The sequence below is a fragment of the Armigeres subalbatus genome, chromosome 2 (assembly GCF_024139115.2).
Source record: "Armigeres subalbatus isolate Guangzhou_Male chromosome 2, GZ_Asu_2, whole genome shotgun sequence".
In the NCBI taxonomy this organism is placed as follows: domain Eukaryota; kingdom Metazoa; phylum Arthropoda; class Insecta; order Diptera; family Culicidae; genus Armigeres; species Armigeres subalbatus.
The window spans coordinates 159,112,939-159,126,288 of NC_085140.1; the positions used below are offsets into that span (position 1 = coordinate 159,112,939).

At 37.6% G+C, this 13,350-nt stretch overlaps 1 long non-coding RNA gene across 1 annotated transcript; it reads right to left on the bottom strand.

The window, feature by feature from the left end:
• Positions 1 to 2,279: 2,279 nt before the first annotated feature.
• Positions 2,280 to 6,015, bottom strand: LOC134215373 (uncharacterized). The gene is made up of 3 exons (XR_009980130.1): positions 4,840 to 6,015; positions 4,156 to 4,779; positions 2,280 to 4,080 (listed from the first exon to the last, which is right to left on the bottom strand). It is a non-coding gene; the product is annotated as an uncharacterized LOC134215373 (long non-coding RNA).
• Positions 6,016 to 13,350: the final 7,335 nt, after the last annotated feature.

Sequence of the window (13,350 nt, forward strand, 5' to 3'; positions counted from 1 at the left end):
CAAATTATTTCCTATTTGTTTTGCAAAACTAACATTTCTGCTGAATATATTGTTTTTAAGCTTCGTTAAATTAAACTGAAAATAATCTTTTAAAAGGCTTAATTCAATTCAAATTAATCATTCACAGGTTATTGCCGAATTATGCATCACAAAGAGTGGATAGTGAATGATCGTTAACATCCTTGGGTGGAAGACCGTTTTGCGGCCGTGGAGGATTCCGCGGACGTGGTGGTTTCCGTGGCGGTTTACATCGTGATGGCCCACCGCACCACGGGGACAATGATGAATGGCGTCGATCAGAAGCCGATGGCGAATATGATTTACGTCGTCGTTCTGGATCACGTGAACCAGGAATCGATAGATCTCGCTCCCGTTCACCGAGGCGACGCAGTCCGGCTGATTCTGATTCGTCTTCTTGTAGGCATGGCATGTTATCGAATGCAAGAACGTTACCAGAAGAAGATGTGCAGAAGCGCATATCGACGTCATCGTCGCACGCAATCTTCCTCGGCCTGCTGGGATCGACGTCATCGGTGGCATCGTCGGATGATGCCAGCGTTCAGACGCGTCCACTGCGTAATCTCGTGTCCTACCTGAAGCAGAAAGAAGCGGCCGGCGTTATTTCCTTGTTCAATAAAGAAACGGAAGCAACCAATGTGCTCTACTCATTCCCACCATGCGATTTTTCGACAGAATTGTTGAAACGAACATGTCACAACCTCACTGAAGGAAGACCATCTGGTAATCGTGGTGGTCCGAGGAGGTGCCTTCTTTCTGGTATTGCAGCAACTAGTCCATATTGGCACAGCATACAACATGGCTGGTCTAAAAATTTGTTTGTAAATCAAAAGTTTGTTCTTAAGACAAAGTTTTGATTTTCTGTTTATAAGTGGATCTTAATATATTGGTTACATTTGGCTTGAAGGCCTTCAATGTGATTTTTAAAAGTTAATTTTTGATCTAGCAGAAGTCCTAAATATTTAGAATTCTGATAGTTTACCTGCAGTGAGCGATCTGGAAAATAGTTTTGGATCAGTTTAATAGCTGGTTGGTTGTTTGCTCATTGTTTGTTGATTGCTTCATTGTTGGTTGATTGATTGGTTATTTCGGCACCAACATTTCAAAAGGGCGAAACTGCTTTTGGAAACAAGAGCTTCTCACGTCGCTGGTGGCCTAATTTGAGCCCACCCACAACATCCAGCACCATTGATTGATAAAAGAGGATTCGCTGCTTCCATCAGTGGCGTTGAATTGCGTGGGTGGGCTCAAATTAGCCCACCAGCGACGTGAGAAGCTCTTGTTTACCAAAGCAGTTTCGCCCTTTTGAAATGTTGATGCCGATTTAGTTGATTGGTTGCTTGATTGGTTGGTTGGTTGATTGTTGGTTGGTAGAATGATTAATTGGTTGGTTGCTGCTTGATTTGTTAGTTGGTAGAACTGTTGAATGGTTGGTTGCTTCACAGTTGGTTGGTTGCTTGATTGGTTGGTTATTTGGTTGATTGGTTGTTTGACTGGTTGATTGATTGGTTGGTCGGCTGGTTAGTTGATTAGTTGTTTTGTTGGTTGCTTGAATGGCTGATTGTTTGGTTGCTTGATTGGTTGATTGGTAGCTTGCTGGAATGGTTGATTAGTTAATTATTCAGTTGATTGATTGCTTGATTGGTTGGTTGATTAGTTGGTTGGTTGATTGTTGGTCGGCTGCTTGATGGGTTGATTAGTTGTTTTGTTGATTGCTTGATTGGTAGATTAGTTGGTTGGTTGCTTGATTTGTTAGTTGGTAGAATGATTGATTGATTGGTTGGTTGCTGCTTGATTTGTTAGTTGGTAGAACTGTTGAATGGTTGATAGTTGGTTGGTTGCCTGACTGGTTGATCGATTGTTGGTCGGCTGGTTAGTTGATTAGTTGATTTGTTATTTGGTTGATAGGTTGGTTATTTGATTGATAGGTTGCTTGACTGGTTGGTTGATTGGTTACTTGATTAGTTGGTCGGCTGGTTAGTTGATTAGTTGTTTTGTTGGTTGCTTGGATGGCTAATTGGTTGGTTGCTTGATGTGGAATGTCTTCACTTGTCATAAGACGAGTTTGTACAATCCCATTGAATTCCACCACTTAATTGTATCTTGACAGATACGTATTTCGACCTCAACAGTTAGGCCGTCTTCAGTGTCTCGTACTTGACTCGACTCGTCGTCGAGTCGAGTCAAGTACGAGACACTGAAGACGGTTTTACTGTTGAGGTTGAAATACGTATCTGTCCAGATACAATCATGTGGTGGAATTCAATGGGATTGTACAAACTCGTCTTATGACAAGGGAAACCAATCAAGCAATTAATCATTTAAGCAAGATACCAGTGAACTAACCAACCAATAAACCAATCAAGCAACCAACCATTCAAGCAAGTTACCAATCAAGCAACCAATCAATAAAGTAACCAATTATCCAATCAAATAACTAATTAACCAGCAAATCAACCAAACAACAAACGAATCAAGTAACCAACTAACCAATCAAACAAACAATCATTCTAACCCACTTCCAATTAATCATGCAACCATTAACCAATCTACCAATCAACCAACCAACCATTCAAGCAAGCTACCAATCAACTTCCAACCAATCAAGCAATTAAACATTTAACCAACTAACAAATCAACTAATCAATCAATCAACCAACCAACTAATCAACCAATCAAGCAACCAAAAAACAAATAATCAACTAACCAGCAAACCAAAAAACCAAGCAACCAATAAATCAACCATTTAAGCATACTACCAAATAACTAACCAACCAATAAAACAATTAGGCATTCAAGCGAGCTACCAACCAACCATTCAACCAACTAACAAATCAACCAACCAACCATTCAAACAACCTACCAACCCACCAGCCTGTCAACCAACCAATGAAACAAAAAAATAATCAAACATCCTACTAATCAATCAAGTAACCCAATCAACTTTTCAAGCAACCAACATGAAAACCATTCAAGCAAACAACAAAAAAATAAATCAACCATTCAAGCAAGCTACCAATAAACTAAATTAGGCAACCATCCTATTAAACAACCATCCTATCAAGCATCTTACCAATCAACCAAGCAACCAATCATTTAACCATTCAAGCAAGCTACCAATCAATTAAAAAATAAATCAAGCAACCAATTAACCTATCAAGCAACTAACCAACCAATTAGGCAACCAACCAATCAAACAACTAACCAATCAAGCAAACAATCATTCAAGACCACTTCCAATCAATCAAGCAACCATTAACCAATCAAGCAACTAACGAATCAAACAAGCTATCAATCAACCAACTAACTCAAGCAAATAATCATTTCACCAACTAACAAATCAATCAATCAACCAACCAACTAACCAATTAACCATTCAAGCAACCAACAAAACAACTAATCAACTAACAAGCCGACCAACCAAATAACCCACCAATTAATCAAGCAGCCAACCAATTAACCAACTAACAAATCAAGCACCCAACCAGTCAACCAATCAAGGAACTCACCATTCAAGCAAGCTACGATCAATCAAGCAACCAACCAACTAATAAAGCAATCAAGGAACTTAGCAATCAAGTAGGCACAAACTGTGTTTCAGCAAGATTCATCTGTTTGTCAAAGCAACAGTTTTCTCTCAAAATAAAAAGTGTTTTTCCATTTGTATTCACAAAATGCTTTCAAAACAACAAGATGAAAGAACTTTCATTATGAGTATTTGTATTGTAAATGGGCAATTCTAAAATATACAAAAAATAGTTTTGGTTTCGAAATTTATAATATGTTTTTATTTTATTCTTATAAATTAATATTAACTTAAAACGCGCGATGGCTGGCAGAAGGCACTTCCGCTGAGATCAACACTGGATGCGCTAAAAATAAATCCGGAAAAGCCAACCGCAGGATAACATTAAACCGCTAGGCAAAGCGGCACCGCGTGTACTACCTTGATCTCGCTGTGTAATGCTTATTCCTTATTGTCTTGTTTGAAATGTTTTCGACTAAGCAGCTGATAGCCGGTATACATATCTTCCATTCAACTACGATTTCCCGTAATATTCGCTGAAATAAAGAAATAAAATACTATGAAATATATATAACACTTAAATATGTTCATTTCAGTCAACACAAACTTACCGACAAGTACCATAATCGAATGCAGTTATGCGAGGCCGATGGCAAATTAACTGTAGAAGATATATACATTTGCAAACAAGCACCGGCAGATTCCGGTCTGCACCAACAACTTGGCCACCCAGCTGAACGGTTGACCTTGGTGAAGTCATAACCGTAAAAAGAACCACCGTCGTGTACTCCCCCGCCTCCGCAGGTGTCAATGATGATCCTACGACAGGTCAGCCGAGTGTCACCATTGGTTCATCTATGCTGCAAAGTCCGCACGGGTTGAGATACACATTGTTTTCCGTATAGATATAATTGGCCAGAATGACCACTACCATAAGTTATCATTGCGGCGTATTATTCGATCAAGCGATGCGCCAGCATATGACAGACAATGATACGCATTCCTGTATCGCCGATGGCTTAATCAACAACAACCTCCGCCGATTTCCTTCTCGGTTTACTCCAGTGTTAATGCTGGAGCGGATTAATTTCGGATTCAATCAAGTGCGAGCAACACACATTTTGTAGTCAAATCCTTCTGAGGAATCTGCAGTTTGGTTACCAAATTTTCATTCACCTAAAGTGCTCCTCTCTTCGTCCGGTACTAGTTTGTCTCCTCATTCGTCCAGATTCGTCCTAAAAAACAACACTACAATCGAGCTGCTGTACAGACAAATAAACAAATTCAAAACCTACCTCTTTTAAATAATAACACACACGCAAAAAGCGGCTGTGTCCTGATAATTAGATGCAGAAGTCTTACATCCTCTTGGATGGTTCCTGTGAGCGACCAAAGATTCCAAAAGGTGAAGCAATGAAGCTACGGCAGCAGTTAAAAGTGGAGAAAATTTCTCGCCTTTTTTCTCAAACTTTCCTGGAGGGCAATCAATCACGACAGCGATCTGGTCCCCGCTTAGTTGTGAATCGTTCCGTCGTCGTTGATGTGATTCCTGGGGTGACATTGCGCATCTCGAATCGAATCACTCGATTCGTAAGTTTTTCGATTCGTTTCGAAAAAATTGCGGCATTATGTATTTCGTTCGACTTCATTCAGTCGCAGTACAAGATTTCGAATGGTGTTGTACTAGTTCATTCGAGTATGTTCTGTCAAACGAAATGTAAACAGAGAGAATAAGAGATAGCTGTCTCCGTGTTTAGTATGCCGCCTGCAGGAGAGACAACCTTCAGCGCATGGCGAATGTGAGTAAACAGAGAGAATAAGAGTAATTTCATCTGCGTGTAGTATGTTGCCTGTTGGATAGGCATCCTTCATGGCATGAATTGACAGTTAATTTATAAACAAGCAAATTGTGCTCGATGACTTTAAAAAGCAATATTATTTATTGAGCAGTTGCAACCGATTAAAACATTATGCCGATACGACATGTTTTGTAAATTGAGATATTGTTACGACACAAATTATAAGTTTTATGTTTATTCGAATTGCCACAGATCCAATTTTGAGCTAAATAATTTAAAGCTAAAGAAGGATTCGATAATAAATTACTTTGATGTTTCTATGTGTTTTAGTTAAATGCACTTGAGTCATCTCATGCGCGTTTTTTTTATTTAACTCATTTATTTTTACGTAGATTGTGGAATAAACACGTTTTTACGCAGATTTTCCTCATGGATTTTTCACGCGGTTTATCGAAATCGTCAAGAAATACGTGAAAACTTGGAAAAAACGATTTTAGTTGAAGTCGTTTTTACGCGGATTTCGGGATAATTAGAAATTGCATATTGTCAGGGAACTGTAAAAGTAGGTATATTTATGACATTGTTTTCCTCAAGAAACAATAATAAAACATTTATTCTCTTCTCGTAGAGAAATAATAACAAATTATAATTAAAACTTTCAGCAAGAAATGCCTCTCGAACAACATTCGAAAGCTAAAAGGTGACGAGTGTTTTCATTCGACTTGAGTCGTTTTTCAGTGTGCTATCGAGCATCCATAATGCCAAAACATCTCGTTATTGTTGTACCTCCTCGAGCATACTCGAACGATGAGTCGTTTTCGAGATCGAATCGAAACCCGTAATGCCAAACATATTTGACTCGATAGAATTACGTTCGAATCGAGATGCACAATGCCACCCCTGATTTTTCAGCAAGTCGGTTTCACCAGCTCCATCAGGAGCGTACAGCAGGACACATATTTCCATTTCCAAAGCACTTTTGTGGAGACGACTCTGGATACGTTTCAACGTTTTGAACCCGCAGCAAGTACCGGTTGAGCAAATACCTGAAACACCAAAACTATTGCAAATTATTTTTTTAAATCAGACCGTAAATTAAAACTTACTTGGTAAACATCCAAAAATGAACATGCCACTTTTCACGACCTCGTTTAAATAACCTTTAAATAAATAAAAAAGAACAACCGAAAAAGTTGTTGCTGTGCGGCACGCGAGGGAAAAACAGAAAAACATAACAAAAACAAAAATGAAAATGACAACTGTTGTCAAACTGACGTGGTTCGAATTGAGGGGCTTCTCAATGGTCGAGTGATTGTAATAATTGTAATCCGTCACTCCCCAGGGGTATATAGTGGTGCCCGGAAAAATGGCCACCCCTCCGTCTATGTATTCGTCAATGGTATTATATCCACGGTGTTGATACAATATGGACAACCATCAAGAAACAATATATCCTATTGTATATCGTAGAGCGTATAGTAATTCAATTGTTTACACTGTTGAGCCTATGGTACACTTTTATCCGGGTCTTCTTGACATAGCGAATCTTGACATGAGATGTGACATGCATGCACATCTTGCATTGAAAATAACGAAGAAAATAAGGTATGTGAAGTTTGATGTCAAGTTACTCTATATATCAAGTGATATAGCTCGTAGTCTGGAAAGCACATATACTCAATCATTTTTGGAGGAAAGATTTTATCGATACTATATTGATTATGGTTCGTAGACCGTAAAACTAGAGATGTCGCAAATTAGAATCGATTACTTCGATTAATCGATTCATCTCCGTGATAATCGAATTATTTTGAATCGATTTTTTCCCAAATATTTATCGATTCTATAATGGGCATAAAACGAGAGTAATCGATTAGTTATTGTCGGCGTAGCACCAACTTAGAATTCGGAAGTCCGGACTTCCGAACCGAACTTTTTTCCGAAGTTTTATCTGTCAAACTAATGGATGCGTTGTTTAGCGCATCTTTAGGAGAATCCAGCGCACTACCCAAGTAACACCAAGCATTACAATATAGCACATATATCAATCACAAATCGGCATGCTAAATGCTAATTGCATTAGATCTGTTTTAATGATGTGTTGTTGCATTTATTTATCAACTGTCAGACAACGATACTCTAAATCAGCAGTACGAATGCAGCGATGCATTACTGGTGCTTTATTTCAACATGCCAAAGCAATGAACCATTAATTCGGTCTTATAATTGCCCTTTTCCACTTTAAGTCAACTTTTGGGGCTGTGTTTTTTACAAGCATATATAGCTTCATGGTTACTTGGGTACTTCCGAAGTTGGGAAAGTTGCCTGTATCTGGAGAAAAATCCAACTTCGGTATAAAAAGCGGTATAAATTTATTCCGGATACACAATACTATTAGTCGCGATTCGCTGGTTGGGCTACGACCTCGGTAAAGCCCCAAACACAATGTCAGCGGAACGGCGACGGCAACGGCAAATTTGACAGTTAGCCCATATATTTTCTGTCAAATTTGCCGTTTCCGTTGCCGTTCCGCTATTGCGAGAAGATTGAAAAATTCGAACCGGGGTCCGACGGTCGACTGTCGGAAAGCTGTTCCGCATACGTCAAATCACTTGTTGCACGGTAAAAATTTTTGGTTTATTTTTTCAGTGTGAATGTTGATTATTAAAATCAACGAGAATATGCAAGTTTAAACGAATGTTACATGCCGCTATATTTTTTAAACAAGTTTTATGGTACTTTAAACGTATTTTGTCATATATTTATGTGATTTTGAAACATTTTAGATTTCTCAAATCTTCTTGATATCAAGAAATATCAATACTTTTCGTACAGTGCATGCCATTTTGAAGTTTCCGACACTCAGTCTGCTTCTTCTTCTTTGCTCCGCAAAATTAGAGTTTTTCTTTTTTCTCGCAATAACATTGTGTTTGGGGCTTAACGGTTGGGTCCACTGACAGCCATTTGAACACGTGTATGTCGACTTGAACATCACAATCCCAATCCCGTTTTCCGTGTTTACATTGAATTTTGACGTCACTGAAAATATTCCACACGATTGAATCATGTTCTTTTTCATGAGGATCTAACGTGTTTCAACAGTTCTCATTTTCACAATTGAACCACGTTGAATTGACAAGAAATAAACTTGATTTAATACAACTTGCAAAAACTGTTCACTATAACGTGTTTTGAACATGATTCTATGTAGCTGTCATTGGTGATGACAAAAACATGGCGACTATCAAATGTTCCTGTTGGAAGTCAAGATAGGATTAGCTACTACAGTATCACAGGTTGGTTTTAAGAGTGGTGGTTACCCGAGCAAAGTCTGAAAACATAACGAGAGCACAAAGAAATCACATTTTGAATTCGACATTAAATTGAAATCATAATTTATTTTCAAATATGAATCATGATTGATTACATATTTTGATCTCATTTTGCTGTAGATTTCTAAATCGTATGATCTGACATCAAACTGTGTACTTATTTTGTTATCGGACCCAATATCAAATCAAGACAAAATTTTCAAAACGACTTATCTGCTTTTGTAAACAAAGATTCAAACGACAATTTAACGAATCTGATAGCTCTCCCACGCAAACCAACACCATCAACAGGTAGCGGAAACCTTCACCTATCTATTGGTGGAGTTGGTTTGCGTGGGAGAGCTATCAGATTCGTCAAATCGTCGTTTGAATCTTTGTTTACAAAAGCAGATAAGTCGTTTTGAAAATTTTGTCTTGAAATTTAGTTTTCGATTTGCTCTCATCGATAGCAGGAATAGTTTTCGATTTGATGTCACAGTAAGATTTTTCTGCTATACATTTTGTTATTTTAACCGTTAAAACGACCAAAAAGATATCAAATTAAGTAATCATATTCGGCGATTTCACAACATCAAAACGAGTTATCGTTTTGCTCTCAAGCTTTTCTCGGGTATTCAACGCTTAATTCGAGATTGCAGTCTATTGAATTATATTCAAAATGGTAAGTACATATTATAAATCTATTCTAAAAACGAATCATTCATAATTACGTTTCAGATGTATTCCAAAATCAAATGTAAACAAATTGCCACAAAGTCAGAACCGTCAGAACAGCAAAACCTGGAAATCTTTGTCTAGGATACATCAACCAGACGATATAGTCCATTGTATATGCATATTATAATTGGTTCTATTAATTATGTACATTAAAATCAGTATAATAAATCTTCTAATCAGCCAAATGTATTTCTTTATGATTGTTTAAAAAGGTAAGAACAATGCTGGCATGAATTTCGAACGACAGCATTCCTTTTCAATCTAACGTGTTTTTCATTTTAGTTCTTAGGGTTGGCCGATTGTATCGAACGATTCGTGTTTTGACAGTTAGGACTGGATTTACACGTTATTCTGCCATGATTCTCAATTAGTGAAAATTCACATGTGAAACCATTAGCATGAGCATGTAGAATATTGTCAGTGTGCTATACTTAAAGTCTTCTCCATTCAGCTCGGTCCATGGCTTCACGTCGCCAACCACGCAGTCTGTGGAAGATCCGTAAATCGTCCTCCACCTTGCTCGCTGTGCATCTCTCCTTCTTGTTCCCGTCGGATCATTGTCGAGAACCATTTACACCGGATTTCTGTCCGACATTCTGGCTACGTGCTCGGCCCACCGCCGTCTTCCGATATTCGCGGTGTAAACGATGGATGGTTCTGCCAACAGCTGATGCAACTCGTGATTCATTCGCCTCCACCACGTATCGTCCGACATCTGCACTCCACCACTTTCCTTTCGAAAACTCCCAGTGCGCGTTGGTCCTCCACGAGCATCGTCCAGGTCTCGTGTCCGTAGAGGACTACCGGTCTAATAAGGGTTTTGTAGATAGTCAGTTTGGTACGGCGACTTGGACATAACTCATTATGTTATTGTAAAAATAGTGTACAAAAAAGAAAAACCAAAATAATCGCCAAAATAAAAATGACACATGAACGTACAGGGGGAGGGGGAGTCAATGATTTGTGACAGTTTGTGACAGGAGGGGGGAGGGGGGTTGAAAATGCCGAAAAACGATGGACGTAATTTTTGAACGATCCCTTTTGGTAAGATAGGGGGGTCATTCCAAAGTTTCCAATTTCCAACGTCATGAAAAGTGGCCAGGAAGTAAAAGCTCAGCCGTTTTTCAACGGATTCTGGAGATATTAGTATCTTAGTATGAATCGATCAGTAAACCCGCATAATCATGGACCATACGTAGACCGCATCTGTTATAATTGAAAAGAATAAGTGGTATTGTAGCGATGGTCTCACTAATAGTAGTCAACTATAAATGGACAGTCTCATATACTGTTTCAACAGTAGCTCAGATGGTAAACGGCCAAACTACCATATGAGTAATGGGCGGTTAAGTATAATTAACATTTAAATCTGGTCGTTTTTTCGAACAAAATTTTCGATGTACCATACATCAGTTGGTAGATGTACAATTCAAGAACTATATAATTACACATCGACAGCATGTTATGTATTAACATTAAGTGTTGATGTAGGCTTGGTATGGTGAATCAAGCTTAAAATTGTATGCTAACAATGAAGTGAATAGTGACAATATATCTTATAACGCATATGTAATTTTGACTGCATGGCATGTCGTTTTTCATTATGCGGGAACTCTCTAAGATATTATACAACTATTGTAATCAATCGATTCAATGCATTTAACTATTGAAAAAATCAATTTTGCCAGCCAATATTGAATTTCCACTTTAGAAGTGAATTGCCTACATTTCGGCTATTAGCCATCTGGCATATGAACATGCATCAAACGTTGATGATCAAATTTTGTATCCACTATCGCACTATAAGTAATTCTAAGTTCAATTTGCGGTCGTATCTTTGATAAATACTAGTAATTGTACATTCCACAGCTATGCGGGATACTGATACTACATTTTTTCCTCCGAAAAATCGAATCGATTACTATACAAAAGATATTTTAGTTATCTTTATGTGGTAACTAAAATATCTTTTATTACTACCCAAAGATTAATCGTTTCAGTAATCGACAAGAATCGAAAGTTACTCCATTCTTAATGCAATAAATAGTTACATAAAAAATAATGGATTAGTCTAGTGGTAAACATTGCACAATGGTCCCAGAGTCGAATCTAGCCATATAGGGTAAAATGCCCAATAGTGGACCCCCTAGTAGCGAAATTTCGGTCTTCCTGTCCAAAAGAGTAGAAATTTCCAACATAATAATTCTGCTTGATATCTAATAACAAGTTCTGCATCTCCTCTTCACGATACATACATAAAACACTCAAATACACGACGTTATTCGTTGAAATTAACATTTTAAAGTCTGACTGAATTCGCCCTATAGTAGACCCCCTGGAGGTCCATAATAGGAAATTGCTTCCCTATAGTCGACACTTCATTTGATTTTCATGTTTCGTTTCGGGACGTTCTTCTTCCCCATTGTGGACCCCCCAAAATATTCCTATAATGGACACTTCATTTTTTATAAAATTGTAAAAAATCATCTAATTTTACTTTCCAGAGCATTTCCAATGCATGTAATCAATTCATAGGATTGTAAGGTGGGTTCTCCCGATGGATTTTAATAGCAAAATATTTACATTGTGCTATAATAATGCAAAACGGCTGGAGGGTCCACTATTGGTTGGGGGTCCACTTTTGGACACTTTACCCTAGTGTCTTTGGGAAAAAAATAATATTTTTTGACGATTTTTTTTCCATGTAGTGAAATTAGGGTGGTACCTATATTTCAGAGGTTCATAATATCAACTTTTTAATTTTTAGGTAAAGACTTGTACAATGTTCCACAAAGTTGTAGAGCAACTAATTTTGAGCAACTTTGCCGAAGAAACCATTTTTCTATCACTTATGGTTCACAAGTTATTAGCTTTTTCAATAAATACGTTAGGGCGGTCCCTTAAAATCGGTATTCTTCACATAATTTTTTATACATTTATTTCTCGCATAAACTTTATTCCGAGCACTTTTAGGACTTTTGAAGACGCACATTTTTGTTAAAGAACCATGGATCTATCTCGTATAACAAAAAAGTTATTCGAGTTTTTGTATGAAAAACATGTTTTTTTCATATGCGTATATTTCAAAATGGAGCAAACCGATTTTCAATCTATTGGTTCTATTCGAAAGCTCGCACTTTTCTGCGTTTATGGTGGGAAAACTGAGGGAGCGTTTTTTGTTTAAAGCGTTTTATTTCGTTTTGAAAAAATAGGGTAAAGTGTCCAATAGTGGACCCCCAACCAATAGTGGACCCTCCAGCCGTTTTTGCATTATTACAGCACAATGTAAATATTTTGCTATGAAATTCCATCGGGAGAACCTACCTTACAGTCCTATGATTTGATTACATGCATTGGAAATGTTATGGAAAGTAAAATTAGATGATTTTTTACAATTTTATAAAAATAAACACAAGAGTGTCCATTATAGGAATATTTTGGGGGGTCCACAATAGGGAAGAAGAACGTCCCGAAACGAAACATGAAAATCAAATGAAGTGTCGACTATAGGGAAGCAATTTCCTATTATGGACCCCCAGGGGGTCTACTATAGGGCGAATTCAGTCAGACTTTAAAATGTTAATTTCAACGAATAACGTCGTGTATTTGAGTGTTTTATGTATGTATCGTGAAGAGGAGATGCAGAACTTGTTATTAGATATCAAGCAGAATTATTATGTTGGAAATTTCTACTCTTTTGGACAGGAAGACCGAAATTTCGCTACTAGGGGGTCCACTATTGGGCATTTTACCCTATGTTTTTAATCGAAAAACGGCTATAACTTGATAAATAAACGAGATAGGTCCATGGGTCTTCAGCAAAAAGACGTGCCTTTAGAAGTATGTGGTCCATACAAAATATCCCTCAAAAATCAATACATAAAAATATATTTAAAAAAAACGGTTTTCGTAAGGAAATAAACGTTAGTTAGATCAAAGTATATATACTATATATTGT